The sequence below is a fragment of the Macaca thibetana genome, chromosome 17 (assembly GCF_024542745.1).
Source record: "Macaca thibetana thibetana isolate TM-01 chromosome 17, ASM2454274v1, whole genome shotgun sequence".
Taxonomy (NCBI): domain Eukaryota; kingdom Metazoa; phylum Chordata; class Mammalia; order Primates; family Cercopithecidae; genus Macaca; species Macaca thibetana.
In genome coordinates, this window is record NC_065594.1 from 91,494,258 (window position 1) to 91,521,752 (window position 27,495).

The 27,495-nt window shown below is 47.5% G+C and overlaps 1 protein-coding gene, 1 long non-coding RNA gene and 1 other non-coding gene across 3 annotated transcripts in view; all 3 read left to right on the forward strand.

Annotated features, from left to right (window-relative positions):
• The window catches only part of SOX1 (SRY-box transcription factor 1), a 569,118-nt gene that overhangs the window by 528,635 nt on the left and 12,988 nt on the right, over positions 1–27,495 (forward strand). The gene's annotated exons all lie outside the window — the stretch shown is intronic.
• Positions 1–27,495, forward strand: part of LOC126940610 (uncharacterized) — a 135,440-nt gene that overhangs the window by 56,972 nt on the left and 50,973 nt on the right. The gene's annotated exons all lie outside the window — the stretch shown is intronic.
• LOC126940894 (small nucleolar RNA SNORD44) lies at positions 22,025–22,085 on the forward strand. Its single transcript, XR_007720967.1, has one exon. It is a non-coding gene; the product is annotated as a small nucleolar RNA SNORD44 (small nucleolar RNA).

Genomic DNA, 27,495 nt, shown 5'->3' on the forward strand with positions numbered 1-27,495 from the left:
CCAGGTTTACAGAGCTCAGAAAGCAGGAAACACTCAATTCAGTAAATTCCCTCAGGGGTCCCACAGGGAATGATGAACCCATAAAGAGAGAACCACGTGTGGGTAAATTTTGTTCTTGTTTTGTGATTTCTGCTGATCACTAAATTTAATGAGTTATAATAAACAGCATCATCACTTACTAGAAAGATGTAAGATGCCAATAATAAAATCCATAGTGCGAGAGTTCTTTACAGCAGCGCCGGCTCAGGGATGCTCGCCTATGGTGGAGACAGGTCCTACGGGAGCGGCTCTCACCCCACCAGAGGGCTTCTCTGGGCCCTGGGGAGCTGTGTGCTGAGTGTGGGATGTTAACCATACACATTTGTTGAGCACCCACTGTTTGCCCGGCACTGTGCTACCGCTCCATACATACTGTCTCCTACGCACAAAATAGTGCCACAAAGTACGTATTTTACTCCTGATTTGCAGCTAGGGAAACTGAGGCTCGGGGTGTTTGGTTTTGCCAAAGGTTTCAACACCGCAAGCGGCAGCGCGATGATCTGGACAGGTGTGAGACACACCAGCCCGTGAGCCTTCTGCTCTTACCCATGGCTCCTCTCAGAACCTGCAGCAGGCACCTGGGAGCCACTGTGGCTGTCAGGGCATTGGCATTGCTGGGCGCCCGCCATGCACCCTGTGCTTTTCAAGGCATGGGGAGCCATCCTCCTGCAACTTGCATTGGTTTCCTGTGTCCCGTGCCTCCTCACTTTGCACCTGCTCTTCCCTCTCCCTTCCCCACAGCCCACCCGGGAACTCTTCCTGCCTCGGGACTCGGACAGAGCTCTTGGTCAAATTCTCACTCCTCTGTTTCCTACCTGCACACCTGAGTGACTTCCTGAGCCACGTGTGCCTCTGTTTGCTCATCCATGAGATGCAGGGACACCTGCAGTGGGTGTCAGAGGACATGGTGCCCCTGGAGCCTCTTTGACACCAGTGACCTACCACTGCTGTTGGTGTCAGAAGCTCTTGGTCTCTCATCACACCAAGGAAAGAGCTCCATGCCAGCTCTCGTCACCTGGATTCAGTTGCTCACCCTTCTGCTATCTGCACCAGACGACCACCTTCCTGGGTAATTACCTGGATTCCCCAAGTCCATGCGAACAGAAAAGAGAGCCGCCCTCTTACTCAATGTAACATCCATGCTGGTGCATGGCAGGGCCACAGCGAATGCCTATGAATTGAGTGGCTTATGCTGAGTAATCAGGCACGTGGTCATCCCACACAGTGCGGACGTGCCAGGCAGGATGAAATCGTGACAGACAGGGGTTCTCTGCAGGGCTGACCATCAAGGGCCTGTGAGTGAGAACACACAGAGCAATGACAGCCGCGGCAGTGGCCCCAGAGCCAGGTGTCCTGCCAGGGCTTGCCATGAGGAATTCAGAAAGGAATTTCCAGGTGTGACCTGGTCCACAAGAGCCCATGGGGGCTTCGTGAAAGTGGAAGGAGGATTTGAACTTGGTGGAGAGAAGAGAGGCAGAGGAACAACCGCAGAGCACGGCATGGAAAGGACCTCAGAGGCACCGCTGCAGCCCCTCCCGTGGCCTGGAATCTGATCCCGGGCTGCAGCCCAGGAGGTCTGCAGAGATGGAAGACCATGGCTGCAGGGAAGACCAGAGCCTGGCATAAGAAGCAGCTGCTTCTGGTGGCTTCACCCTTGAACCCCATGATGAGGAAGAGTTAGAAAGGTCTCTTGAGCACAGTGAGTCATGGCCATGGCTGTCGTTTCCTTCTTCTCCACCAACCTGCAGCTCTTCTTCCCTCCAGTTCTCTGCTCAAGCATGACCTTCATGAAGCCTTTGAAAGTCAGCCTCGCCCTTCCAGGATTCCACTCTGCTCCCTAACAGAGCCTCTCACTTACCCTTGTGCTTCTGTGTAAATGTCCTGATATTTTCCCCCGGGATGGTTCCTAGAAACCTTTCCTGGCAGCCACCTTCTGTGCCCAGCAGGACCATGCTCCACTATTGCCCGGGATGTGTTCAATGGAGGGGCTGTCTGCTGGGGTCCCCCACTAGGATGTCGTCTCATCAAATATCAAGTCTTATTTAATTCTGTGTCCCCAGAGCTTGGGAAAGCACCTACACGTCATAGGTGTTCAGCGTTAGTAATAAAAGTTGTTACTATTAAATAGTTCTTTTATTTAACTATAATATAGTTATTTAACTCTTCAACTATATTATAGTTAAAAACTAACATACTATAGTTATTTAACTATAGTTATAAATAAAAGAACTAATGAATCAATGAACAAATGAATAAATAGATGAACAAAGATATTCCACCTCCTCAGGGAGCAGTGACTTGTACCATTGATGGCTCAGCAAAAGAAACAGAACCCGCCACAGGGGCTCCAGGGTGAGCTGAGGGCCCCCTGGAGCAGGGCTGGCAGACAGGGCTTTGGTAGGACCGCTAGGATTGGCTCTTCTAACCCCAAAGACCTGACCCACTGACAGCCTTTACCACAAGTCGAAAATGGGGAAGCAGGTGCACCAAAACCACCGGATTCAGGTCAAAAACATACAACTAGGATCAGGGAGCTGCAAATGCCACTCAGCCATTCAGCTGGGCATTCCACCTTTCCACACAAACCCGCTCCTCAACACAGGACTGCTGGTGCAGGGGCAGTGCTGTGGGAGTGTCCAACGGTACAGTCTCTCCAGGAAGCAGGAGATGGCCACCTGCAGCAAGGAGACGGTGCCCACTTTGCCCCTGCTTTGACATCTCCATAGGTAAGAGAAGCTAGTGGGGAAATGGAAGTGGTATGCAGAATGCCAGCTGCAGAGGGGTCAGGAACTGTGGCTCCTGCAAGCTCTCCAGCTTCCGCGGTCGAGGAAGACACACGGGACGAGGAAAGAAGGCATGCTTTGTGAAGAGGGCCATTTCCAACCCAGTGTGTGTCCACACGGACAAAGTCCATGACCTAATAAGTACAGCCTTCCATATCCCTAAATCCGGAATGTTCCAAATACTAAAGAGGCCTGGTTGTTCTTCTCTCTCTGTCTGAATTCATGATCGTTAGTAAGGCGTTAATTCCCACAGGCCCAGGAGATACCGACCCCAGTTTGGGCAGCAACGGGAGTAGCTATTGTGTATCTGGAAACAGCAGTCCCACACTCCTGTCTGCACTCACCGCTCAGGGTCCGCCATCCCTCACAGCGCATTGGCACAATGGCCAGAATCCCCCGTGACCGTCACCTCTCCCCCGCTTCAGGCTCTCCTGCTGCAGCCTCTTCTATGGAATTCTCCTTGTGACCCATTAAAATCAAAAAGCCACACCAGGAATCATTTCTGATGTTCTGATTCCAAATGGAGACAGGCCAGCTTTTGCACATTCAGTACTGCTGTGCAGAGGAAATAACTCGGCTGGCAGGGTGAATCTCAGCCCATGCCTCATGCCTGCGCTCTCCAAATCCCACGGGAATCCCAGGCTCTTACCTAGGGGCAGCTTTGTGGTGCTGCTCCTCCTGGAAGCAGCCTCTGGCACACAAGCTGGTTTCGGGTTCCACGACTCCTAGATGACCCACACCCAAACTCATTCATTGACCCTCTCCAGGAGACTCCTGGGAATTCCCCTGGACAATGTCCCTATGGAATCCGAGACTGTAAAAGTAAATATTAATTTTTCACCTTTTTCTTTTTTTGGTCACTACTCATCGCCTAAAGAACTTTGTTGGCCTTAGATAGAAATCTAACAGTTGGATAAATCTATTTTAATCTAGGCCTTCGTGTTATGTTTGGAATCTAAGCAGTGACTGACTTCTCATTGCGTAAAGTTTCAGGGATGAGTGAGTTATTTGTACCTTGGCCGCTGGTGTGTGAAGGTCTAGGCTCATGTGGAAATCAAGACCACAGGAGGTGTCTCTCCCGGACAAGCCCGGGGTCTCTGCTGCCCTGGCGGCCCCATCCCTGCTAGCGGAATGTCCTTCTCCCTGTGGAAGGAGGCCTAGTTCCTGGAACCTGCAGACAGTCAGAATGACCCATGCACCCTCAGGGCAGCTGCCAGGAGAAGCGGGAAGCAGTGACCCTTAAAGCCTATCTGGTGAGGGCTCTGCATTTCCTTCCTTGCAGGGTCTCAGGGGAGCAGAAGCACATTGGAGCATGGCCCTGTTCACCCATGTGTGTGTGAGTCTAGGTCCCAAGAACAGGGAAATGTACTTGCTTTCTAGCACCATTACAAGACCTGAGAGAAAAGTTCTCCTCAACCTAGAGGATGAGCCACTGCCCTCCTGTCCCCAACCCAGAGGGTGACCCAGAGCCCTCCTGTCCCCAGCCTAGAGGATGAGCCACTGCCCTCCTATCCCCAACCTAGAGGATGAGACCCATTTCAGGGGTCTCTTGTTCCTTGGGCTTCTTATCTGGGACTCATCTTTTCTGCTCCATCTCCCATCTCCATACCCAGGCAGTTCTCCCTCATGTATTAGAGACCTAAAGGGACCTGCCCAGTGTCCTCTGGCCAAGTGGTCCTATTGTCCTTCCCTGTAATGCAGGGCATATCAGAACTGGAGCCTACAGATTATCTCGTCCTGTTCAAATACTTTATTCCGCTGATAAAACCATCTGAGAACCAGAAAGAGATTTTCCCAAGGTCAACAATCTAACAGATTAATGATACCAGGTTTATGTCTTCAAACAACGCGCCAGTCACTGCCTTTATTATTGGAAGATGGACTTACTCCTGTTGAACCAATAGAAAAATAGAGGCTATTTCTTGATGCTTAGCATGGATCAGAGACTGTACTGATTCTCACATAAGATTATTGATTTATTCAGATGAGACGCTAAAACTGAGAAGTTAAGTAGCTTGCCTTGGGTCACCCAGTTACAGAGTGGCAGGGACGTTCGGTCCATGTGTTGAGGATCTGAGGCCCTTGCCAAGAGCCAATTGGGCAGGCAGTTCCGCCTTTCCCAAGGTGGCTGTGTGAGGGTCGCACTGTCTCTCCCACCTTAGAAACGGCCTCAGTGATGCAGATGGCTCTGGGTGCACGAGATCTCTCTGAAATTTGTCAAATGAGAGTTGAAGCTCTGCAACCACACACACATAGCCTGTGGCCCTGCATCTTCCTCAGCAGCAGGGCCAGGCCTGCCATGTCGGCTCCACTCTGACTCACCCTTCTCAGGGCAAGATGGACACAGAGTGCTCTCCAGAGCCACCCTAGAGATGCCCAGACTCAGAGACCTACCTCCAGCCCTCCCTGCCTGGACAGCAGGCCTTAGAACCGGACATGCTTCCGTGTGGCCGTCACATTCCCAGAGTTGCACCCGGCCAGGCCATGTGTGCACGTGTTCTTGAATCCTAGGGTGTACATCATTTCCCCAACCACACCCCACTCAGCGCCAAGGGAGGGGAGGGGGAGTCCACCTCCCCTCGCAGAGCCGGGCTGGGCACTCTGCACTCAGCCCTGCAGCCCCCTTTCCACCCTCCCCTGTCCTCTACCCTCTTCTGAGTCCTGGAAGCTGATTTCTAGGGGACTCTGGCCTGTGCGTGGGTTTGATCACTGGGAAGGATGGCAGGGGCCTGGAGGCCAGGAAGAGTGGGGAGTTGGGGCCTGTATCCCCTGGTCTCTCCTGGGGTTGCAGATCGGCAGCTCTGCGTCTCCACCAGTGGTCGTGGTGCAGAGCCCTTTCTTAGACCCAGCTCTCTCCGCGTCTCCACCAGTGACTGTGGTGCACAGCCCTTTCTCAGACCCAGCTCTCTCCGCGTCTCCACCAGTGACTGTGGTGCACAGCCCTTTCTCAGACCCAGCTCTCTCCGCGTCTCCACCAGTGGCCGTGGTGCACAGCGCTTCCTCAGACCCAGCTCTCTCCCCATCTCCACCAGTGGCCGTGGTGCACAGCCCTTTCTCAGACCCAGCTCTCTCCGCGTCTCCACCAGTGACTGTGGTGCACAACCCTATCTTAGACGCAGGTCCGCGTCTCCACCAGTGGCCATGGTGCACAGCCCTTTCTTAGACCCAGCTCTCTCCGCGTCTCCACCAGTGACCGTGGTGCAGAGCCTTTTCTCAGACCCAGCTCTCTCCGCGTCTCCACCAGTGGCCGTGGTGCACAGCCCTTTCTCAGACCCAGCTCTCTCCGCGTCTCCACCAGTGACCGTGGTGCACAGCCCTTTCTTAGACCCAGCTCTCTCCGCGTCTCCACCAGTGACCGTGGTGCACAGCCCTTTCTTAGACGCAGCTCTCTCCGCGTCTCCACCAGTGGCCGTGGTGCAGAGCCCTTTCTTAGACCCAGCTCTCTCCGCGTCTCCACCAGTGACCGTGGTGCAGAGCCTTTTCTCAGACCCAGCTCTCTCCGCGTCTCCACCAGTGGCCGTGGTGCACAGCCCTTTCTCAGACCCAGCTCTCTCCGCGTCTGCACCAGTGGTCATGGTGCAGAGCCCTTTCTCAGACCCAGCTCTCTCCGTGTCTCCACCAGTGACCGTGGTGCACAGCCCTTTCTTAGACGCAGCTCTCTCCGCGTCTCCACCAGTGACCGTGGTGCACAGCCCTTTCTTAGACCCAGCTCTCTCCGCGTCTCCACCAGTGACCGTGGTGCACAGCCCTTTCTTAGACGCAGCTCTCTCCGCGTCTCCACCAGTGGCCGTGGTGCAGAGCCCTTTCTCAGACTCAGCTCTCTCCATGTCTACACCAGTGGTCATGGTGCACAGCCCTTTCTCAGACCCACCTCTCTCCGTGTCTCCACCAGTGACCGTGGTGCAGAGCCCTTTCTCAGACTCAGCTCTCTCCATGTCTCCACCAGTGGTCATGGTGCAGAGCCCTTTCTCAGACGCAGCTCTCTCCGTGTCTCCACCAGTGACCATGGTGCAGAGCCCTTTCTCAGACTCAGCTCTCTCCATGTCTCCACCAGTGGTCATGGTGCACAGCCCTTTCTCAGACCCAGCTCTCTCCTTATCTCCACCAGTGACCATGGTGCAGAGCCCTTTCTTAGACCCAGCTCTCTCCATGTCTCCACCAGTGACCGTGGTGCAGAGCCCTTTCTCAGACTCAGCTCTCTCTACGTCTCCACCAGTGACCATGGTGCAGAGCCCTTTCTCAATCGCAGCTCTCTCCATGTCTCCACCAGTGACCATGGTGCACAGCCCTTTCTTAGACCCAGCTCTCTTCATGTCTCCAGGTCAGCTCCCCTTCCCTGCCGCTGAGGGGAGACAATGGTGCCCACCCACTGACACCAGCCCCAGGAGGCTTCCTAGTTGCTCTTGGTTCTCCCACGTTCTGCCCAGATATTTGTAAATATTCCCTTTATTTAAACCCTTCTCCCTTCCCACTGCGAGTGTGCCTCTGCTCCTGTCTGACCAGGTGAGTCCATATCAAATCTAAGGAGGGTGTTCTTCCCAAACCTACTGATAACGGTTTCAACCATGGCATTAAAAACTGTTTCTCTCAATCTTTTGCCTCTGCTGGGATCCAAAAGACTCTTTGAAAACCAAAAGCTAAAATATACCTACAATGAAAATGTGTAAGTTTATACCTCGGTGTTGTTTCCCCGTCGTCGTTTCTGTCTGGGAGTCACTTGGCACACGTGCCGGGCTCTTTCATGAGTTGAGGGTGTCTCAGAAACATCCGTCTCCCAGATCCGTGGCTGCTCTGCAGAGAAGGGCCGGACCGTGTTCTTTCCGGCTGTGGGCTAGCCATCCTGTTGTTTCTTCCACCTGATCTTGTTTGGTCAAACAGGCAAACACGGGATGAGAACCATTGCTTGACTACGTCTACCAGGACACCCGCAGCGAAGTAACTGCTGCTAGCCGTGGAGCTCTATGACTTGAGCCATTTGGAAAGATCCAGCAGTAGCTGGTCAAAGATGAAGGGGGCCATTCTGTTTACAGCAGTCGAAGGCAGGGATGAGCACAGCTCCTGCCTTTGTGTGGAGGCTTCATTGCCCCGCTCTGTCTCAGACCTCCAGAATACCTTTCTGGGTAGGAGGGATGGTCTTGGGTGGTCAGGACTACAGAAACAGCCCCTGGCATTTCTGAAGCCATTTTGAATGGCTCGAATACAACGGCTTCGAATTTGAAAATTTTGAAAAATAAAATGACTTCAAATTTGAAAAATTACTGTAATCAACCCTCTTGCCATCTGGCTGGATTCCACAGGAAGGTGCCCATAGGAGAGAAAGACGGATCTTAGGCATCAAAGTGTAGTGCTTGCCTGTTTTCTAAGGCAAATTTCAGGCGGAGAAGGTTTTCTTTCTTAGCATCACAGACAGAAGGAACTTCTCTACTGGCACAAAAATATCCATCTTGAAATGTCTTGAGGTCTTTCCAGAAAGGTTAAATTGAACCTCATATTTCAAAATTTTCCGAAAGAGGATTCTGGAATTTCTTTTTTTAGTAAGCAAAGTTCTTTCTGGATCTAAATGTAACTTTGGGAGAAAAACATGGGAACGTCTCTCCAGGCCCCCTCACACTCTACGTCACTCCAGTTTGGGCTTTTACTGACGCTATTTTCCCGTCTTGAGTTTTTTTGTTATGTTCAAACAGATTTATTTGAAAATATGTATATTGACCAGTGATTAGCATCTATTTTAAATCAGGCAAAAATCCTAGGAATCCTAATCCAATCATTTATTTAGGATGAATCTACACACATACGCTGGGTCAACTACATTCTTATCACATGTCAGTAAATCACACCATCATCATGGATATCCCAGTTGCAAATGGCATCGTGCATGCTGGCATCTGCTTTTATAAATAATGGAGTTCCCTCCTCCCTATCTGAGCGAAGCCCTCCAGGCTGGCCTGTGCCCAGTCTCCACCTCACCTCCTCCTGCTCTCTGCTGATCACACCCACACTCACTTGAGCGGCACTTGCCAAGGTCCACAGAACTGACTCCACACAGTTGGGTCCAGGGCCAATTCTTTCTCTGTCTGACTTTTCTATCAGGAATGGGCAGTTATCCTTCTTTCTTCACCAACTTCCAGGATCCCGCCCTCTCTTGCTTCTCTGCCTTCTCAGTCTCCTTTGCAGGTTCTCTCCCCCTTCCCTGACCTCCAAATCCTGGGTACACCCATGCAGTGCCCCTCACTGCTCCTCCTCCAGCAGCCCTCACTCTCCTGGTGGTCTCTCTCAGCCGCAGGACAGCTTCACCTCCTACTTGTCTCCCTTAGAGCTCTCGTACAGTGACTCTTCAACATTTCTGCTTGGCTGCCAAGCGGGGGTCTCGGGCTTCACTTGGCCAAAATGTACCCCCACACACCAGTACCAAGTAAGGCCGCCTCGTGCCAATGTCCAATGGTGATCTGTGCTTTGTAGAAAATCATGGCAGGTAAAGGGAGTGAGAGCGGGGTTAGGCAGGCACAACTCTGAGATGAGGGGCATCCCAGCAGAGAGGCAGGGAGCAAAGGGAAGAGCCACACACACCTTGTGTGTCAGAAGGAAGAGCTTCCTAGACAGGGTGGGTGTCAGGAGTTGGGAGCCAGTTGGAGGGAGTGTGGAGCGAGTGCTGTGTGCATGAGGCTATTCTTTGTCCCAGCTCCATCTCCAGAGCCTGGATCTCCTACTTCAAGCAAGGGTCTCAGTAAAAGCTACCTGGGGAATTAACAAGAAACTGAGTCACTTTTACATCTATAATCATCGACCAAAAAAATAAATAAATGAATGCTCCTACATCCTAAGCCACTCTCCATAACTCCTTGTTTCCTGTGTTTCTGCTATAAAATAGGATGAATTTCCTTCATGAGAATGACAAGTATTACAAGCGTTTCAAAAACATTGATTCGAAGGAAATCTAAAATATATCTTTCTCTGCTAAGGAGCTCTGTTAGGAAGATAAACAACCACACCATCCTCAATGTGTCTACACCCGGGATGTTCAAGGCAGCAGCTCCATAAATTGAATAAAATTAAAAACGCACTCCTCTGTTGCCTTCGCCATACCTCAAGTGCTTTGCATCCATGTGTGGCCAGTGACCACAGCCGGGGACAGACCAGACACGGAACATTTCCTTCATCAAGAAAGCTCAGGGCTAAACCCTCGATCACCTTAAATTACTCTCTCCGATTACTTGTGGGATGAGCTGGAGTTGTTGAATGCAAAGAAAAATAATTTATCTTCTTTAAATACAGTTTCACGGTGATAAAAATGAGCAGATTCATAAAAAGTTTTCAATAAACCCTCTTGCCATCTGGGTGGATTCCACATGAAATGTGTGCATGGAAGAGAAACAGGGATAAACCCAAGCAAGATGGATCTTAAGCATCAGCGTTTACTGCTTGCGTTAAATCATTCCCACAGCGCTTGGTACCAGAAGTCCCTGCTTTCCAGCTTTGGGCAGTGGTGAAACTGTACCATCGGCATCAGCATGAGAACGGGGAGCTACAAACTGCGTCGGCACCCACGGCGATCACAAAATGGTGGTGCAGTACGAAGCTGCCAGCAGTAGGTTTGGGTGCATGTGTTTCTTCCCTTCCAAAATGCACGGGAAGCTGCAGTTCCCTGATTCTCACACCTCAGTGATTTCCAAGACTGAATAACTTGCCGGTGGCCCCACCCTCATATTTTATGGTGGCCCTTGGGCTCAAGCCTCTGGCCGGCACCAGTCACCCACAGCCCTGTGCTCCTTCAACTAGGAAGCAGGGGTGGGAGGTGGGCAGGAAGAGATAGAAGTCTCAGCCCAGTGCACAGTAGTGACATTTACCCAGAGGAGGAAAATGGAAAGTGGAACTGATTTATTCTTTCATCTTTATTCACCTAAAATCTCAAAGGGCAAAAGTAGGCAATATCGCATTCCTTGCAGAGACTGAGTATGGTAAAGGTTAGCAACTGTAACTTTAGTTAGCGTTTTCTTTCCTAGAGAATTCAAACCCATGCTGCACTACACTGTTTTCGGGTGGGACAGGAGTGGCGGGAGGCCCCTCACCACGCTGTGCTGTCTGATGGCACACATGCAGCAGAAACAGCATTTTGCATAAATGGTTTTTATTCCGGCAATTATTGAAAAATAACCTCCCTATCACAACACCTTCCTAGTGGGTAATTGACAAGTGCTCACTTTTTCCTGCAAAAAAAGGTAAATCTCAAACTATAGCATATGCATGGAAACACACAGCGTGCTTTGTCTAAGATGCTCAACTATTCGTTGAAACGAAGCTTGACCTTTGGCTATGTTAATACATTTAAACCCTTTTTTTAAAGACCAAATTATTTTAAGACCAGTGAAGCCACTGATTTTCCTAGTTGCATTCTCAGAAAGATCTATGGTATTTACTTGAGAACATGTTAAGACTCCACCTCAGACTCAGAGTCCCCAGAATCCTTAGATCTCTTAAGACAGCATAAGAAGTGAATTTAAGCTGATGCCAGGCGGCTGGGGGGAAGAATACTTTCTGTTGGAAAAACAAAGAATCGAATTAACATGTGAGATTGGGACTGTTTTCTATGAAATTAGCACACTTTTTTATTTACTGGGAAGATAAACCACTGGAATCCAGCTTAACAGTGAAAAAGAATCTCCAGCCCAACAAGGTGTTATACTGAAGTGAGCAGAAAGAGTCTCCAGTGGTCCTACTTGGAGTCTGCAAGGATTAGAGAAGGCTGAGGGCCGTCAACTGCTGCCTTCTCTGCTTTGCTGTCTGCTATGGGTCACATGGGGTGCCCCAAAAGCCTTTTGGAAGTCTAACCCCCAGCACCTCAGAATGAGAGTTTACCTTTGCAGATGGAGTTAGTTAAGATGAGGTCATGCTGGAGTAAGAAGGGCCCTGCATCCAATATGCCCGAGTCCTTGTAAGAAGAGAAGAAAGACCCAAAAGGAGATGAAGACAGAGACACACAAAGGGATGCGATGTGCAGACAGAGGCCAAGGCCGGAGCGCAGCCGTGAAACACACAGGCTGGACTGCTGCTGCCAGAGGCTGGGAGGGGCTAGGGAGGACCCTGCCCGGAGTCCCAGAGGGTCACAGCCCTGTGGACACCTTATTTCAGACATCTGGCCTCCAGACTGTGAGACAACAAATTTCTATTGTTTGAAGCCAGCAGTTTTGGGACTTTGTGATAGCAGCCCTGGGAAACTGACACCCCATGCTGTCATAGTTCCTCCCAGGAGCAGGGAAAGGAGCTGTCCCACCTCCCAGCTGGACAGGAACACATGGATGGAGCTTTCCAGGTCCAACTGTATAACTATGGAAAAGCACATCCATATAAAGATCAGGAGGGTCATATAAAAATGATTATTTAAGGTGGTAGAGTTGGGTGTTTTTTTCTTTTCTCTGCTCTTTCACAAATTTTTGTTAAGGTCCGTTAAAAAACATGCAAAATTCCTAGGCCAAAAGGGTTTTCATATTTGATTAATCATATTATTGCTTCAAAACTCCTGAAACAGCTACTTCCCCTGATGCTGGGAGTAAAGGCGGCATCTGCAGTCTCTTCCAGCACAGTCAAGAGCTACTCCTCATCCTGATGACTCAGTGTTGCGGCATCTCCCTAAATTGTGCACCAGAGGCAGGCTCCTCATCTCCTTGCCCTCGCCCCCGCCCTGCCTGAAAGCATCACTCCACAATTTTCTTGTCTACTTTTGTTTGAAAGCCAGCTGGGGAAGGCACTGTTCCTAAAGGTAGTCTGCCTGCCGTCACTGGCTGCTTATAAGTCTCATCTGCCTTTGGTTTTCTCCAGTTTCACTCTAATATACCCAGCTATGAATTTCCTTTCATTTATCCCACTTGGGACCATACCAGGTTTCTTGAATCTGTATTTCAATGTTCTGTATTAGTTCTGGAAAATTATCAGCCATTATCTTTTCAACTATGTTTCCTTCTCCATTCTTGTTCTCTTCTCTTTCTAAGACTCAAGCGTGTGTTAAACTTTCACACTGTATATTCTATGTCTCTTACTTCTGAGGTTTTCATTTTTCATTCCTCCATGATGATTTTTAGGTGTACCCTTGAACAGTCTCCCAGTTCACAAATTCTCTCTTTAGCTGTATCTAATCTGATCTTAAATCTATCCAGTGACTTCTTAATTGAGTTATTTTTTTCTTCAGAGTTTTTAAAAATTTCTGTTTTACTTCTGGGATTTCCAATTCCCTGCTCATTTTTTAAAAGCTTTGCTTAATCTCTTGTAACATACTAAATATAATGCATACCTCACCTATTGGCTTCAGTGTCTGGAGTCACTGTAGTTCTGTTTTTGGAGTATCTTATTTCTGTTTCATCTCATTTAATGGTGTTTGGTCTCCTTGTGTCTGGTCATCTTCCACTATCTACTGGCACAGTAATTTTTAAAATTTTTGAAGATATAATTTGAAGCCTGGGATGTCATCATCTTCCTTTAGGGAAGATTTTTATTTGCTTTTGTAGCTCTCTGGGAGGAGTAGCAGTACGAAACCTCAAAACCTGCCCTCTCTATCTCTGCATTAGAGACAGGATTGAAGACTGGTATTTTAATCTATGCTTTGTGAAAGCAGAAAAGTGTTCTTCAGGAGATGAGTGGCAACCATGAACTGCCAGGAAATCAATGGATAAAACGTGCTTTCACTGCATAGTTTATACAAATTACTTCAACCATAAAATTTGACAGCTTGTAAATAATGGCCTAAGAAATCCAGAGAAGAGAGAGGTAACATTAATTTAGAGGCTGTTTCTTGTCTTCAGCTGTACCCCCAAGTCCCTGCTTCCCAGCCCATACCAGAATTTCATGGATATTTACTTTATTTCAATTCTCCTTCACTTTCCTCAATGTTAAAATGGAAGAGTTACAACTCAAATATCCAATTATTTTAGGAAGTACATAGGATTGAGAGCAAGTTTACATTTTATAAAATCAGTAAAACTAGCTTATATTTTAGCAAGGACAAAGCAGCATGGGATGGTAATCAGTAGCCACACATTAAATAAGTACTTACATGCTAAACTAGCATTTAAAGTAGTCTGACCCTAAAATAACTCATGAATTGTCTTAGATAGTGGACTTGGAGAAGCACCATAAGGCATTTTTATCGTTATTGTAAAATATAAAACAATCAATCTTTTTGTGAAAAACACTGCATATAAACACACATTCCAGAAAAGTATCAAAAACAATAATTACAAATTCTTATTCACTTCTCTGGGGATTCATTGCATAAGCCTGCCACAAAGAAGTACAAATATTGTTTTTCTCTAAAGCTATCTGAGTAAACATCAACCTAGGAGAAAAATCTGTCGACCTATGCTGTGGGGTGCACCTCCCAGGATTCCTTTAGAATGCGGACTTGTGGGCATGGGGTGGGGCCCAAGATTCAGCGTTTCTCAGGAGCTCCCAGGTGGGGATCACACTACAGGCCATGGAGTATTTCATCTTCAAGATACAAAGCTCTGATGGACAGCCCTTGAATAACATCAAGGAGACATGAGAAAAATCCAGTAATGGTGCAAATAAAAAAGAACACTCAACCATATGCCAATCATCTCTTTAAATATAAGCAAACATAAGTCTACATAAGTTAGATAAGATGTACGTTTTGTTCAGCATTGCTCTTTTAACAATATTTCGAATCCCTGCAAATTACTGTCCAGCTGGCACATAAAACACGTTTTTTCAGATGCTTTTATTGATGCGAAGAATTTCAGTTTTTGAGAGAGCATTTTATGGAGGGCGGGAGGAAAGGTAGAGAACACAGCTTCGAGTAAAAGACCTTGGTAAGTGTCGATCTCATCAAAAGAGGATGAAAGAGTTCTGGGTGTGTATGTGTATGCATGTGTGTGTACATGTGTGCATGTGTGTACGTATGTGTGCATGTGTGTACATGTATGTACGTATGTTTAGGTGTGTGCACATGTGAACATGTGTCATGTGTGTACCTGTGTGTATGTTTGTGTATGTATTCATGTGTATGCATGTGTGTATGTGTGTGTGTATGCATGTTCTGTACCTCCAAGGCTATGAGGATGGTAAAACAAAAATATGCTCCAATGTTAAGTAGGAAAAATGTATATGTGTGTATATATATATAAATTTATATTTCTATTTATATATATATAAAAAACGAGAAACTAGATGTCTTCACAGGCAATAATATGTTTATTCCAATGATGTAAGTACTTCTTTTTTTCAAGTATTAAATTTCAGGATGAAACATGCTTTCTTTCATTCCAGATTGTAATTCATTTAAAATGGAGGACTCATATAACTACAAACAGTAAATTATCTGTAGGAGAGAAGGGAAAACAGGGGAAGGGAGGAAGAAAAACCACATAAGTCTTAGAGTGAAGGTTTGGCTACTGTTTTTTCTAATTCTCAAAGGTAATGCATCTTTATTTTATTGTTATACAGAGAGGCCCAGAGTCAAGTAACTCTTCAGCTCCAAAGACTTTCCCCTGAACCTCTTTTAAGGAGAAATTATTTCAAATGCCCTTGGGCAGCAATATGAAAGATAATATTCAGGTTATATTGCAAACAAATCTCCATTTTAAAAATGAGCCAGATTCCTCCCTCTACATTTCTGTCCCTTGTCTTTAATGCATTCAAGGACTCTTGGGAAGATTGAGAAATAGGCATAGAAACAACCTAATAATACAGAGAAGTCAGCATGTTTATTGTATTTTTGAAGAACACAATAATTCCTCCACATAACCTAGTTTCTGACTGGAAGATAATAGGCATTTCATCTTCAAGAAATTTGAGAAGATTGGGTTAACAACTCATGGTTGGCAAGGTATCCTGAAAGTTCACTGACTCCCAGAGCTTCCCTTTGCTTTGTGGTAAAACACTGTCATTCTCAACCTTGTGTTGTTTCACGCCCTGTCTTTCATTTTTGCTTCGCCTATAAATAAACATTCAGTTTGCTGGAATTAGTGAAGCCAAGGACATGGTGGCATTTGACGTCCTCGGGCATCTGATAAGCCGACACTAATTCCAAAGGGGCAGCCTTACTTTTTAAACACTCAATTTTCTTTTAAGTAAATTACAGGAAGAAGAACAACCTTCCTCCACGTCTGCTGCTCTTCATTTCTTCCCCGGCACCCATAATCCTGAAGGGATTTTGGTAACGCAGCATTTTGGTAACGCAGACCTGTGCTAGGGATACCGTCAGCCTTCACTGATGTTAAAGGATCTTTTTCAGCTTTTCTTTGAAGGAGGTTTTTGTTTCATGCAGAATTGCTCTGGCTTGACAGGTTTGTGGGGTTTTTCTTTCATCACTGTAAAAATGCCCTTTCGTGGTTTCTGGCCTCCATTGTATTTTATACAGGGGTCTGCTTAGACCCCTGTACACGTGGAGTTTTCCCTTATCTTTTTTTTTAATCAGTTTAACTACAATATGCCTAGGTAGGGTGGTCTTTTTCTTCTGTATACTCCTGCTTGGAGTTTGATTAGATTCTTGGAAATGAAAGTTATGTTTTTCATCAACTTAGGCAAGTATCTGGTCATTATTTGGCATATCCAGCCAAAAAACCAAAAAGGTGATGTCCAATATCAGTTGCTTCTCCTCTGGGTCTCCAATTCCGTGTGTGTTAGGCCATTTAATATTATCCATAGGTCCCTGAGGCTCCACCCCTTTTCCTTGTAGCTTTCTCTCTGTTCTTCTTACTGGATGACATCTGCTGATGTCTTTTAATCAACAACTCTTCCTCCTGATATTTCTTACCTGCCATCAAGCCTATCTAGTGAATTTTTCATTGCATTTATTATACTTTTAAGATTCTTAAATTCCATTTGGTTCTTTATCATTTCCATTTTGTTGCTAAGATTCTCAATCTGTTCGCTTGTTAAGACTATATTTTACTTCAATTATTTGACCATGTTGTAAAAGCTGCTTTAAGATCTTTGCCAAGTGCAACATCTGAGCCATCCCAGGACTGGTTTCTTTTGACTGCTTTTTCTCTTGACCATGAATCTCATTTTCCTGTTTCTCAGTTGTCTGGTGATTTTTTTTTTCCGCTGATACTGACTTTGTGGATAAAATGCTGTAGAGACTCTGGATTTTGGTACCTTCCTTTTTCCATGATTGACTCTTATGACAGCAGGTAGTTCAATCACTGAATGATCTCTGTGAATGTGAGCATATCTCTGGAAGTCCAAAGTGCTTCCCAAGCCCCTCCAACTTGGCCAGACTTACCTTTCAACCTCTATATCCCTTGTGTGTCTTTGCAGAGCTTGGTATTAGGTTTTGTTAGGGCAGGACTAGAGTAGTTTTACCCTGGCATTTGATCCCACCACCAACGGCAGTCTGTCTGGCATCTCATCTGGATGCCACAGGTGTTAAAGTGGCATTAAGATCTCTCCACCCTGGGACGACTGGAACTCTGGCAGCACAAAACTCCGCTGCTCAGCCTCCAGTTTTCTGCTTACTCTCAATCCCCTGCCAGCTTCTATTGATAAGCCTTGGCTATTTCTGCCTTGTTCATGGGGAGCCCAGCCCTCAGCCACAGACCATCTTGTTACTTGGCTCTCTGCTCTCTACTCTTAGACCTGTGGATTCCAGCTGCTTCAGGCACTTCAAACTTTGACCTGTGCTTTCCCAACTCAGAGGGACCACCATGCTCTCCCTGGGTTCCAGCCTCCTGGCCATGCCAGGAAATTGTTCACAGGCAGAGACCAGGGCAGGGGTTCATTTCCAGAATTCACAGGTCCTCCTTCATTCACAGGTCCTTAGGGAACACCTGTTGTCCACCACTGGAAAACAGTTGCCTCATACATTTTGTCAGGTTTTACAGTTACTTATTGCTGAGCACTACTTCAATACCAGTTTCTCCACCATAGACAGCCACCCATCACTGCTGATCTGCCTGCATCAACAAGTATTTATTGAGCATATTCAATGTGCCAGGCACTAGGCACAGTGTGGGCCAAATGCAATGAGCCCTGCCCTCATGGAGTAGACAGACCATGGGAAAAAAACAGACATGAAACAATAACCACAAATCTAAATCTGCAGTTAAATTATGATAGATATTGTGTGCTGAAAGTAGAGAGTGCAATGAGAAAATAAAACTGAGCACCCTAATGTAGATGGGGGAGGAAGCCTCTTTAAACATGTGGTTTGGGAGATGAGTGGGCCGGATGAAAGGCTGGGGGGAGACTTTGGCGAGGTGAACACGCACAGGGGACCCACACAAAGAGCAGATGGTGAGGAGGCCTCACAGCAGGAGGGAACGGAGTGTCCTTGGGCTGGAAACAGAAGCTGAAGATGAGGCTGGAAAGCCAGCAGACCTTTGAAGATCTGAGGTTATACCTGTGGCTAAATGGAATTCCACGGAGACATTTCCAGCAACAGTATCAAGTTCAGAAATGTATTCTTACGAGTAGGAGCCAAAATTCCAGCAGGTGCTGATACAGCTCTCATGGGTGAGCCTTCAGAAGAAAAGGAATAGGACACCTTTGAGAGAACACAGAGCCAGCTGAGGATCTTTGCCTGAGAAGAATCAATGTATCCTAGGTCACTATTTGTTGAGTCAATAGAGTTTCAATAGTTAATCTTTCTCTTTCAAATCTTCAGATGATAAAATCTTACCTAAAAAGTCATTTTAAACCTACGAGTTGGTTCTTTGCCCTCTAATATGTTTCATTTTATGTAGCTATGACCAACTGAGTGAAGAAGCCAGAATTAGGTGGACTGGGCTAGTATGCTAAAGGGTACTATGACAAACATGAAGTTGACATTAGCAGACAAGGATGGCCTACAGGAAAGGAGTTCTAGGTGCCAGGTGCCACACTCATGCAATTCTTGAAACTATTTCTAGAATTGTTTCTGGATCCCTGATGTAATCCTGCCAATTAACAAGTGTCTATTTCTATCAGGGTCTCCTTATGTTAACCTCTTCAATTTAAGCTTAAACATTTTAAAGTCGTTAAACAGAAAGTTCCAATCACAGCACTTACAAACTCATATTTTAGGTCAGCCCTTCACATGGTCACCATATTGTTTATTTCCGGCTACTCGACTGAGGCAATTTTTGCCCAATATAGACAAATATTGATCAATCTGGTCAAATTTGCTCTCAGTCATCCAGTAATTAAATTTTTTTTGGCAACAGGGAATTAATATTCATATACATGTCATACTTGTCCAAAATATTGCAAAAGGAGCTATACTAATTAAAGTTTTAAAGAGATTCTGATACAGTAAAAGCATGCATCTTTTCTGTGTAAGATACCAAAAAAGATGCATAGCTATCACTGTGTGTGTCTGTGTGTGTGTGTATGTGTGTGGGTGCATGCGTGCATGCTCACTGGAAAGCAGCGACATGCCCATAGTCACGTGCATATATAACCTAGATTCTCAATGTCACCTCACATATATTTTGCTCTGCTAAATTACTGAAAATAAAATGTATAGCATGATATATTACAAGCATATATTGTGTACAGTTTGTATATAAAAAAGAAAGAATGATTAAAAGTCGATGAGAGACTGTTTATAAATCTTGATTGCTTCATAATTTTAACTTTGAGCAACATTTTTATCATAATTATAGGCTTTCTTAAAGCATTTATGCAGATTGTTGTTACTCAAAAGGGGGTTTATTCCATTTTGGTATAAACTACCCTTTTTTTTTTCTTTATGAAATCACTCTTTGAGTTCCTAATACCCAGTACTCTGCCAGAGCTGCAAAATGTAAATAGCAGGAAGCACTTGTCTTAACAGTGCTATCATTGGGCTCCCTCTCATCTTGTCCCTTATTGCCCCATTGACGTGGAAAAGAATAAAACTTATCTATAAAAATAAACATTTGACATGTTTAGAAGCTTCTGGATTCCTCTCAGAACACTAATGTTCCTGGGAGGCTAACACATTTTTGAACCCACTTCACAGATCAAGAAATTAGGTCCTGGAGGTCTAAACCATGACAAAATATTCCGTTATTTCATTTTAGAACCATGAAACATTAGATTCGAAAGGTGGATTCAGAACCCATTGAGTTTGGCTGCCCTATTTTTGTGCTTGGAAAATTGAGGTCCTGGAAGAGCAAAGCACCTGTCCAGGGTCATGCCCAGACATTTGCCAACGTCGAGCTCAACAGGCACCAGTGTAGTGAAATGTAGAGTGAATTATTCAGAGGCTTTAGCATCATGCAGAATCAAAGCCAGAAAAAAAAAAAGCTCCACCATCTTTTTCTACCAAGGAATCTTTATTGTAGCTCCATGAGCATAGACCCAACAGGAAAGAAGGGAAAAATCTCCTCACTAGACATAAAAATAAAAACAAAAAGCAAAAAAAAAAAAAAAAAAAAAAAAAAAAAAAAAAAAAAAAAAAAGCTTTCAGAAGTGTGTGAGAGATGGAAAGAAAGAGCATCAGAGAAAGGCAGAGAGGGGCTAGCCCAGAAAAAGAAGCAGCCAAATACCACCAGCGAGGCTTTGCCCCACGTTCTGTGAGGACGAAGACAGAACCTGCTTTTCATCACCTTTACATCCCCAGGCCCAGTACAGTGCCTGACACATAGGAGGAGACTGGGAAATGTTTCTGAAATGAATGAATGAATGAATGAATGAATGAATGAACGAATGAATGAATGAATGAAGAAATGAATGAAGATCCAAAATTTTTAAAACTCCCCAAGCAAGTAAGAGGTAAGACCTCCAAATCCTGTAGTTTATGAAACAGGATATGTGTATTCCAATTGCACTTTAATTCTGGTCCATAAATAAGCCTTTATGAGCAAAGGCAATAAGACTTTTAGATATGCCCACTGTTCCCACAAAAGGCCGGTTGGGTTGGGTTACATGTGACAGAACATGACAGAGTGTCGAATTTTAGTGACTGTAGATGTTTAAGGAGTTCTGAGAAAGGAGCACTCAGAAGAAAACATTGAAATGTCAACATAGGTCAGGGTCTAAGGTGCTGCAGACAAAGACCTCTGGCTAGGAGGCGATGCTGGATGCACAGCACATACCACACTGGACACACCTTTGGGGTTTTCCCTAAGAAAGTAAGGTGTTTCTTGGCCTGACCTCACTCTCTCCACCACCCCTTGAGTCAGGGAATCCATGTGAGTGGGTCTGCCAAGAAGATCAAGTGAAAAAAATTAAGAGTCCTCCAGTGATGTTTTGAGTGCCAGGTCTAGGTGCTTTTACATTCATGACATCGTTCAGTTGTCACAATAATCCTACCATGTAGGATTTAATATCTCCACTTTATGGATTAGAAAATTGAGGATTAGACAAGTTAAGTTACTTGGCCAAGGACACACAGCACAAAACAGCTGAACAAATCCAGGCTCTGGTGCAGAACTGGCTTGTGCTAGTGCCCATGTTGTAATCTCTTCATTTATAAACAGACAGCTGAACACCTGCTGGGCACCAACCAGTGCCCCAGGCAACTGCAGGTCATGAAGCTGTGACCTTGCCTCCAAAGACTGCTGTGGCTAAAGGCTGGAAAGTCTGGCTAAACCTATTCATGTGCATATCACCTATAAATTAGCATAGTCAATAAATACCAGAAATGTTACAGTTGTTTTAACTTTTCAAATGAAATTTGTTTTTATTGTGAATTAATGACTGAGAAGGCCCTTTTTCCTATATAACATGGATTGTTTTTATTTTGTATAGCATGTAATATTATTATGATATTATACACACACGTATCAGCAGACTCTCCCTCTTTTGAATGACAATTACTCAAACTCACCCCATTGACAATATCTAACTCTTTGGTGAAGTCTTTCAATAATTGCATTTGTGCTTCTATATTCAAGGACTGGAATAAAGTGAAATATTGACCCTGGTCAGCTCTGATTCAGAGAAGATTTTGATACACCATTGTATTTCTATTCAACAATTTGTACATTCCATTCTAATTGCATCTGGCTTACTACAGAGGTTGAGTGTTGAGAAAAAAGAACGGGGCAAGGGAATATGAGAGGGAAGCTTGTGTTCAGTTAAACATAAGTACAGAAGCTCAACAAACCAGTGAAATTCATTATTTTATGGCTCATCAGTTGGTTCAGCTTAAGTCCTTGGATAAACTGCATAGAAAAATATTACCATGATAGTTAAATTACTGCCTCTAATAAAGAATGGGTAAGTAGAATCTCAAGTTATATAATTTTTTTGCTGAAGTAAATCCCAACAATGTAAAAGCCCCCTGCCCTGGGTGATGACAAGCAAATGGTGCCTGAATGTGAAGGTCATATTTGGCTTTAACTGATTTCAAACAAACAAAAACCAAAACCAAAAACCCTCCACTACAAATGATGATTTCAGAAAGTTATTTCAGCCCTGGAATCACCTGTAATGAGAGCATCATCCTTCTACCTGCATCCTCTTCATCCTTCAAGCTCCCCCACCGGGAGGCCTGACCCTTCCGGGATTGCACAGCTGCACCCCACAATTCAACACTGAAATCCCGGGGTTCCTCCGCCACATCCGCAGGGCACATCTGCCCTGAGCAAGTGTTGCCTGCCCCTCCCTCAAAAGACCTAGGCCCAGTTCCACCTCACAGCTGAAATTAGACATCCAGTGCACTGCACACACCCTGGCAGGGACACTTGCTGAAGTTGACACCTGTCTGAGTCAACCCCCACCTTCCTGAACGGCACATGCACCTCGGTAGGAGACGAAGCGAAATTCGGTGGGAAAATAGTGAACTTTAGCCGGAAGGTGAAAATACATTTCTTTTCTGTACATTTAGAATTAATGAATCCTGTAGACCTGTGGAAACTGCTTGTAAACATCTGATTTTTCCATTAAAATATGATTAAAATAAATGGCACAGAGAAGCTTTAGTTATTTTTACAACAGAACCCCCCACCCCCCGCAGTAGAATATTTATTCCGTATATTTTTAAGAGGGCTTGGGGGGCATTAAATTATGCTTTGATTGTATTCCATCAATGAAAATATAAGACACAAACATCTTATTTCTTATAAGAAACAAATAAGTACTTATTAACTGTGTGTGCATTCATGGGACACACAAATGGTCTCAGGCTGAGCTTATATAGTAAAGAAAATTAAAATTAGTGTTTTGACTTCTATTCATTGTAAAGTAGATACCAGCCTAAAGATTCCTAATCAGTTGCAAAATACCTATCATGAAGGAATATGCAATGCAGAATGAAATCGCTGTCCTCAAGAGAAAGTTCTGAGAATTATTTTAATCTACATAAGGGCAAATTTGCCTCCCATCACATTTTGTAGTAAAATCCAAAGTTTCATTTTGGCCTTCCAGCCCCAAGTTTAAGTTCCCAAAATGAAGAGTTGGCATGATGGTTATTCAAAGAAAATTAGAAAAGAAAAGGAGAAGTGTGAGTTAAGCACGAAGTCAAATGCAATCAACGTTGTAAAAATCGAAACCCCAGTGATCTGCTGTGATGTGGGATCAGAGTCTTGGGATGCCTGCTGTTGCTATGTGCGGTTGGTGTAGGAGTTAATAGACATCACCATCAAGAGGTGAGAATTTGGGAAGACATTTCAAGGATGACGGAAGCTCTGAGTGAGTGAACAGATACTCTTCGCACAGAATAATCCCCCGTGGCACTGGTTTGCCGGCAGAGCAGAATGTTTGGGACCTCACCCAGCAGCCACGCGCGGACATAAATCGTTCTCAGCACGAGAAACACAAAGGCCGCAGGATCCCGCAGGAGCTGCAGCGGGTGGGGGTCATTTTTGGACGCTGCCACCCTCAGGAGTTCCAGTCCTTCAGGCGAAAGGGGCAGATCAGGCCTTCGGGGAGGACCCTTGCCTGGGAGAGGGAGGGCAGTGCCCCAGGGGCCGCCTCCAGTGCGGAAACAAAGAAGACGGTCTTCTGAGCGTCCGCCCTCCACGCCTTGCCGCGCAAGGACCCCGCGCTCTGGGCCACTTCCTCTTGCAAACCACGAGGAAAAGGCAGTTTCCACCCAGACGGCCGGCTGCGGGCGAAGGGAATAAAGCGCTGCTGCCGCCGCGCTCTGCACTTGGCTCTGGGCCTGGCGGGGGTCTGGCGCGGCCGCGGATACCTGGGTGACCTCGGCCGTGGTTGCCGGCTCTGCTCCGACAACGAGTCTTTTTATTTGTCGCCTCCCCCTTCTCACCACCGAGGCCGCAGGAGAGGCTCGCTGCCGGGGGCCGAGTTCGGTGGACAAGGGGGCAGCGCCCACAGCGAGCCGGCAGGAGGGAGGCGCGGGGCCGCGCTTGGGGCCTGCCGCTGCGCGCCAGCCTGGGCAAGAGCCGCCACCTTCTGCGGGCGAAGCGGGTCAGGACGCAGGACGGCAGTGGGGCTGGAGGCGGCTACTTGGGTCCACACCCCCATGCCCTGCAAGGCTCCTGGGCCCTGCTTCTCCTCTGCCTCGCCGGGAGAGGAGCAGCCTCGGTTTTACAGAATTTCAAGGCAGCGTCTCCAGCGCCCCTGGCGAGGCCACGACATTTAGGAGCGCTCGCCTTCGCTGCGCTGTGTACCGTGTACACACTGGCTCCGTGCGCGAGACCCCGATGTGGGTTAAAACTCCACTTCACAACCCCCATTGATACGGGTTTGACATCTGTTTGCCAGAGTGTTTTGCACTTAGCCTAACACCCGCTATTAAGTGACAAAATTGTGGCAGCCTGTCAAAGCCAGCTGACTGGCAGCTGCTCCGCTTACAAAAACCATTCAAATATTTGCAGGTTTTGAAGGTTTGTGCAGTGTTGTACCCAATCTTTCAGCGACTTAACATGTAAAATATAAGTCAAAGTTTTAAATCTGGATTCCAAAATGTTTCCATTTTCCATACAAAAGGAGAAAGCTTTCAGGGAACCTGCTGGAATGGGTCCAATTCCAACGTGTCTCCGCGTTTCCCGCCACGAAATTCCTGCACAAACCCGGTTTTTTAAAGATGTCAAGGACCAACTTCCTCTTGTTACCCACATCTTGGAGGACTGAACTAAATTGACTTAAACTCCAAGGGAATACAGTTTCTCAAAAGTAAATTTTTTAAAAATCCCCAAGTAAAGAAACGTACCTGTTTAATTTTGCTTTTGACACTTAGACCAACGTCCCTTAGGGGAAAAGCGAGGTTGTTAGGAAGAGTATTCCTAGTCAACATCTGAGCTCTGGCGGCTTCCAAAACACTCACTCCTCCACTCGCACTTCTAAATAGCTTAGTCCGATTAAGAAATAATTTGCAAATGACATAGTGTTTCTCTAGATTAAGATCCATCGAGTGAAGTCATGTGGGGTTTTTGTCTCCGAGATTAGAGCCAGACAGACAAGGATCTCCTGCAAACTGCAGCTGCCGACAATGAAAAAAAAAATTACCCTGCGTTTGTCCGGGGGAGATGTGTGCGTGGGTCCGCGCGCCCCGCACCGACACTGAGGGCTGGCACACCCTTACTGTCTTCAACTGTGCTGGACTTGTGTGTCTTTTTTTTTTTTTTTCTTTTTTTATGTTGGTAAACATATTTCCTTGGGTGGGAGGGGGTCACAAATCCTCTGGGCAAACGTGGGGTCGTCATTTTAAAAAAAGCAATGAGTTTGCTTGTGATACATTTGCAAGGAGTCGCGAGGGTGGTGGTCTTGAGTCCGAAGTGCTGACAGCTTCACTCAACTGTGGGGAGGAGGCAGAGAGGAAGGGTGGAGACAAGAGACCCAGACCCCGAGAAACAAGTGGGGCTCCAGCCCAGGCGCCTCACAGAACACATTTTCTCCTCCGCCTTCGACTCCGCGTGGGCTAGCCCCGCGCTAGGAAAGGCAGGCAACTCGGTCCTCCGAGGCGAGGCTGGGGCTCTGCCTGCAGAGGGAGTGACAGTGCGCCGCGAGGGTCCGCGCCCCAGGCGGGGGTGGCCGCACCACGCCAGAGCCCCGCACAGCCCCGCGGGCCTCCCCTCCCACAGTGCGCGCCTGGAAAGCGGGCCTGCCTGGCTGAGGGCCGTTTACCTGGAGAGCTTTGTGTCCAAACACTAATCCTTAGACACTGCTTCGTTCAGCAGCTGCCGTTAGTCGTGAGGGCACTAGTATGGGGATGGGGGAGAATTCAGGAGCCCGTCGCAGAGTAATATTTTAAAAAGGGGGGGGGAAAGAAAAGAAAGCCCAAACTGCTCCCCAGGGGAGGCCTGGCGCGGCGGCCACTGACACGGCGTCCCCGCTGCGAGCCAACAAAGCTGAGGCGCTCCGCCGGAGGACAGAGCCCAGCGCGGGGACCGGCGCGGGTGGGAGTGGGGGCGCGGCGCGGAAAACCTCTTGGAAGGTCCGGGTGGACACGGGACGGGAGGGGGGGTGACATACTCCCACCCAAGGGTTAGAAAAGGCGCGGGTAGTAGTTCCAGGGGAAAATAGGCAGCCCTCTGTGATGACAGAATTGACAACTATTTTGGGGGGTAGGCGGGGGTTGGACTCCGAGTCCCTCGGGACGGAGGCGCAGGGGAGCAGGAGGGGCGCCCAGTCCCTGCAGTTGCCTGGGCCGGAATCTCGCAGGCCAGGCCGGAACGCGGGGGCGGGGGCGCCGGCGCGGGAGGGGGGCCCGCGGCGGGAGGCGAGAGCGAGCGAATGGGGAGAGAAGCGAGGAGCAGGAGGGGACGCAGGGGAGAGGGGACTGGGGAGCGGCGAGAGGAGGACGGGAGACGCGGCTCCACCTCCCAGCTCAAAACGGCGTCCCAGCTGCTCGCAAACCAACTGCTCGATTCTATTCACTGTCGAGTAGGAACAAAAAAGTGGCTATTTATTAGAATACTTGTTTGGTATTGTTCCGCGCCACACAAAAGGCGTTTCATTATGTGGAGGGATCTCCTTTTTCCAGAGAGAAACAATAACTTGAAATTGTCTTTAAAGTCTTTTCTATCAATAATAAATTTCATTTTCTTGTCTCTCTCGCCTGCAGTGTGTGTGCGCGCGCGCGAGGCGAGGAGAGAGGCGCGTGTGCGAGTGAGTGTGCTAGCGGGGGTGCGCGTGTGAGTGTGCGCGTGTGTGTGCGTGCGCGTGGCACCGGCGCCCGCGGCTACGGGGCTGGCGCTGCCGGAGCCGGGCCGGACCAGGGTCCGAGATCTACGGCGCTCTGGGCACGCTGGCCACCCGGTTCGGAATGAGTCGGGGCTCCGGGGCCCGTGGGCAGAGCGTTAGGGGCGCGGCCGTGCCGGACCCGCCCTGGGGACCCGCTGGAGCTGGAGGAGGAACTAACTGTAAGTGTGTCTCGAACTTGCGCGGGGGCTTCAACCCGCCCGGGGCTGGGGAGCCGGGCGGTAAAGGCTCTCGGGAGAGGGGCGCGGTGACTCCACGGTGACTTTCCATGAAGGAGGATGGGGTGTCTCCGCAGCTTTGGGGCCCCGGGAAAGAACAGGTGGGTAGATGTTGTGGCCACGGCTAGCGGACTCGCCGCGGGGCACATTTGTCATTTTCTTATCTGTGCATTCACTCCTCCCCCGATCCTCGGCTTTTTGGATTGGCCGCCGCCCAATGGACCCAGACTGTTTCTCTCTAAGTCGCCATTTTTGGGGAGGGGGGAGGGAGGTCGAGCCTGTGGATTTGGGGGAGAGGTTCGCGTCCGCCACAGCTCCGCGCCCCCTCCCCGCCCCTCGCGGCTCCCCCACCCTCGCGTTCGGCAGCGCCAGGCTGTGCTCTCCGCGGTGCACACCCGGCCGCGCCGAGAACTAAATCCGCGGGCTGAAATTAC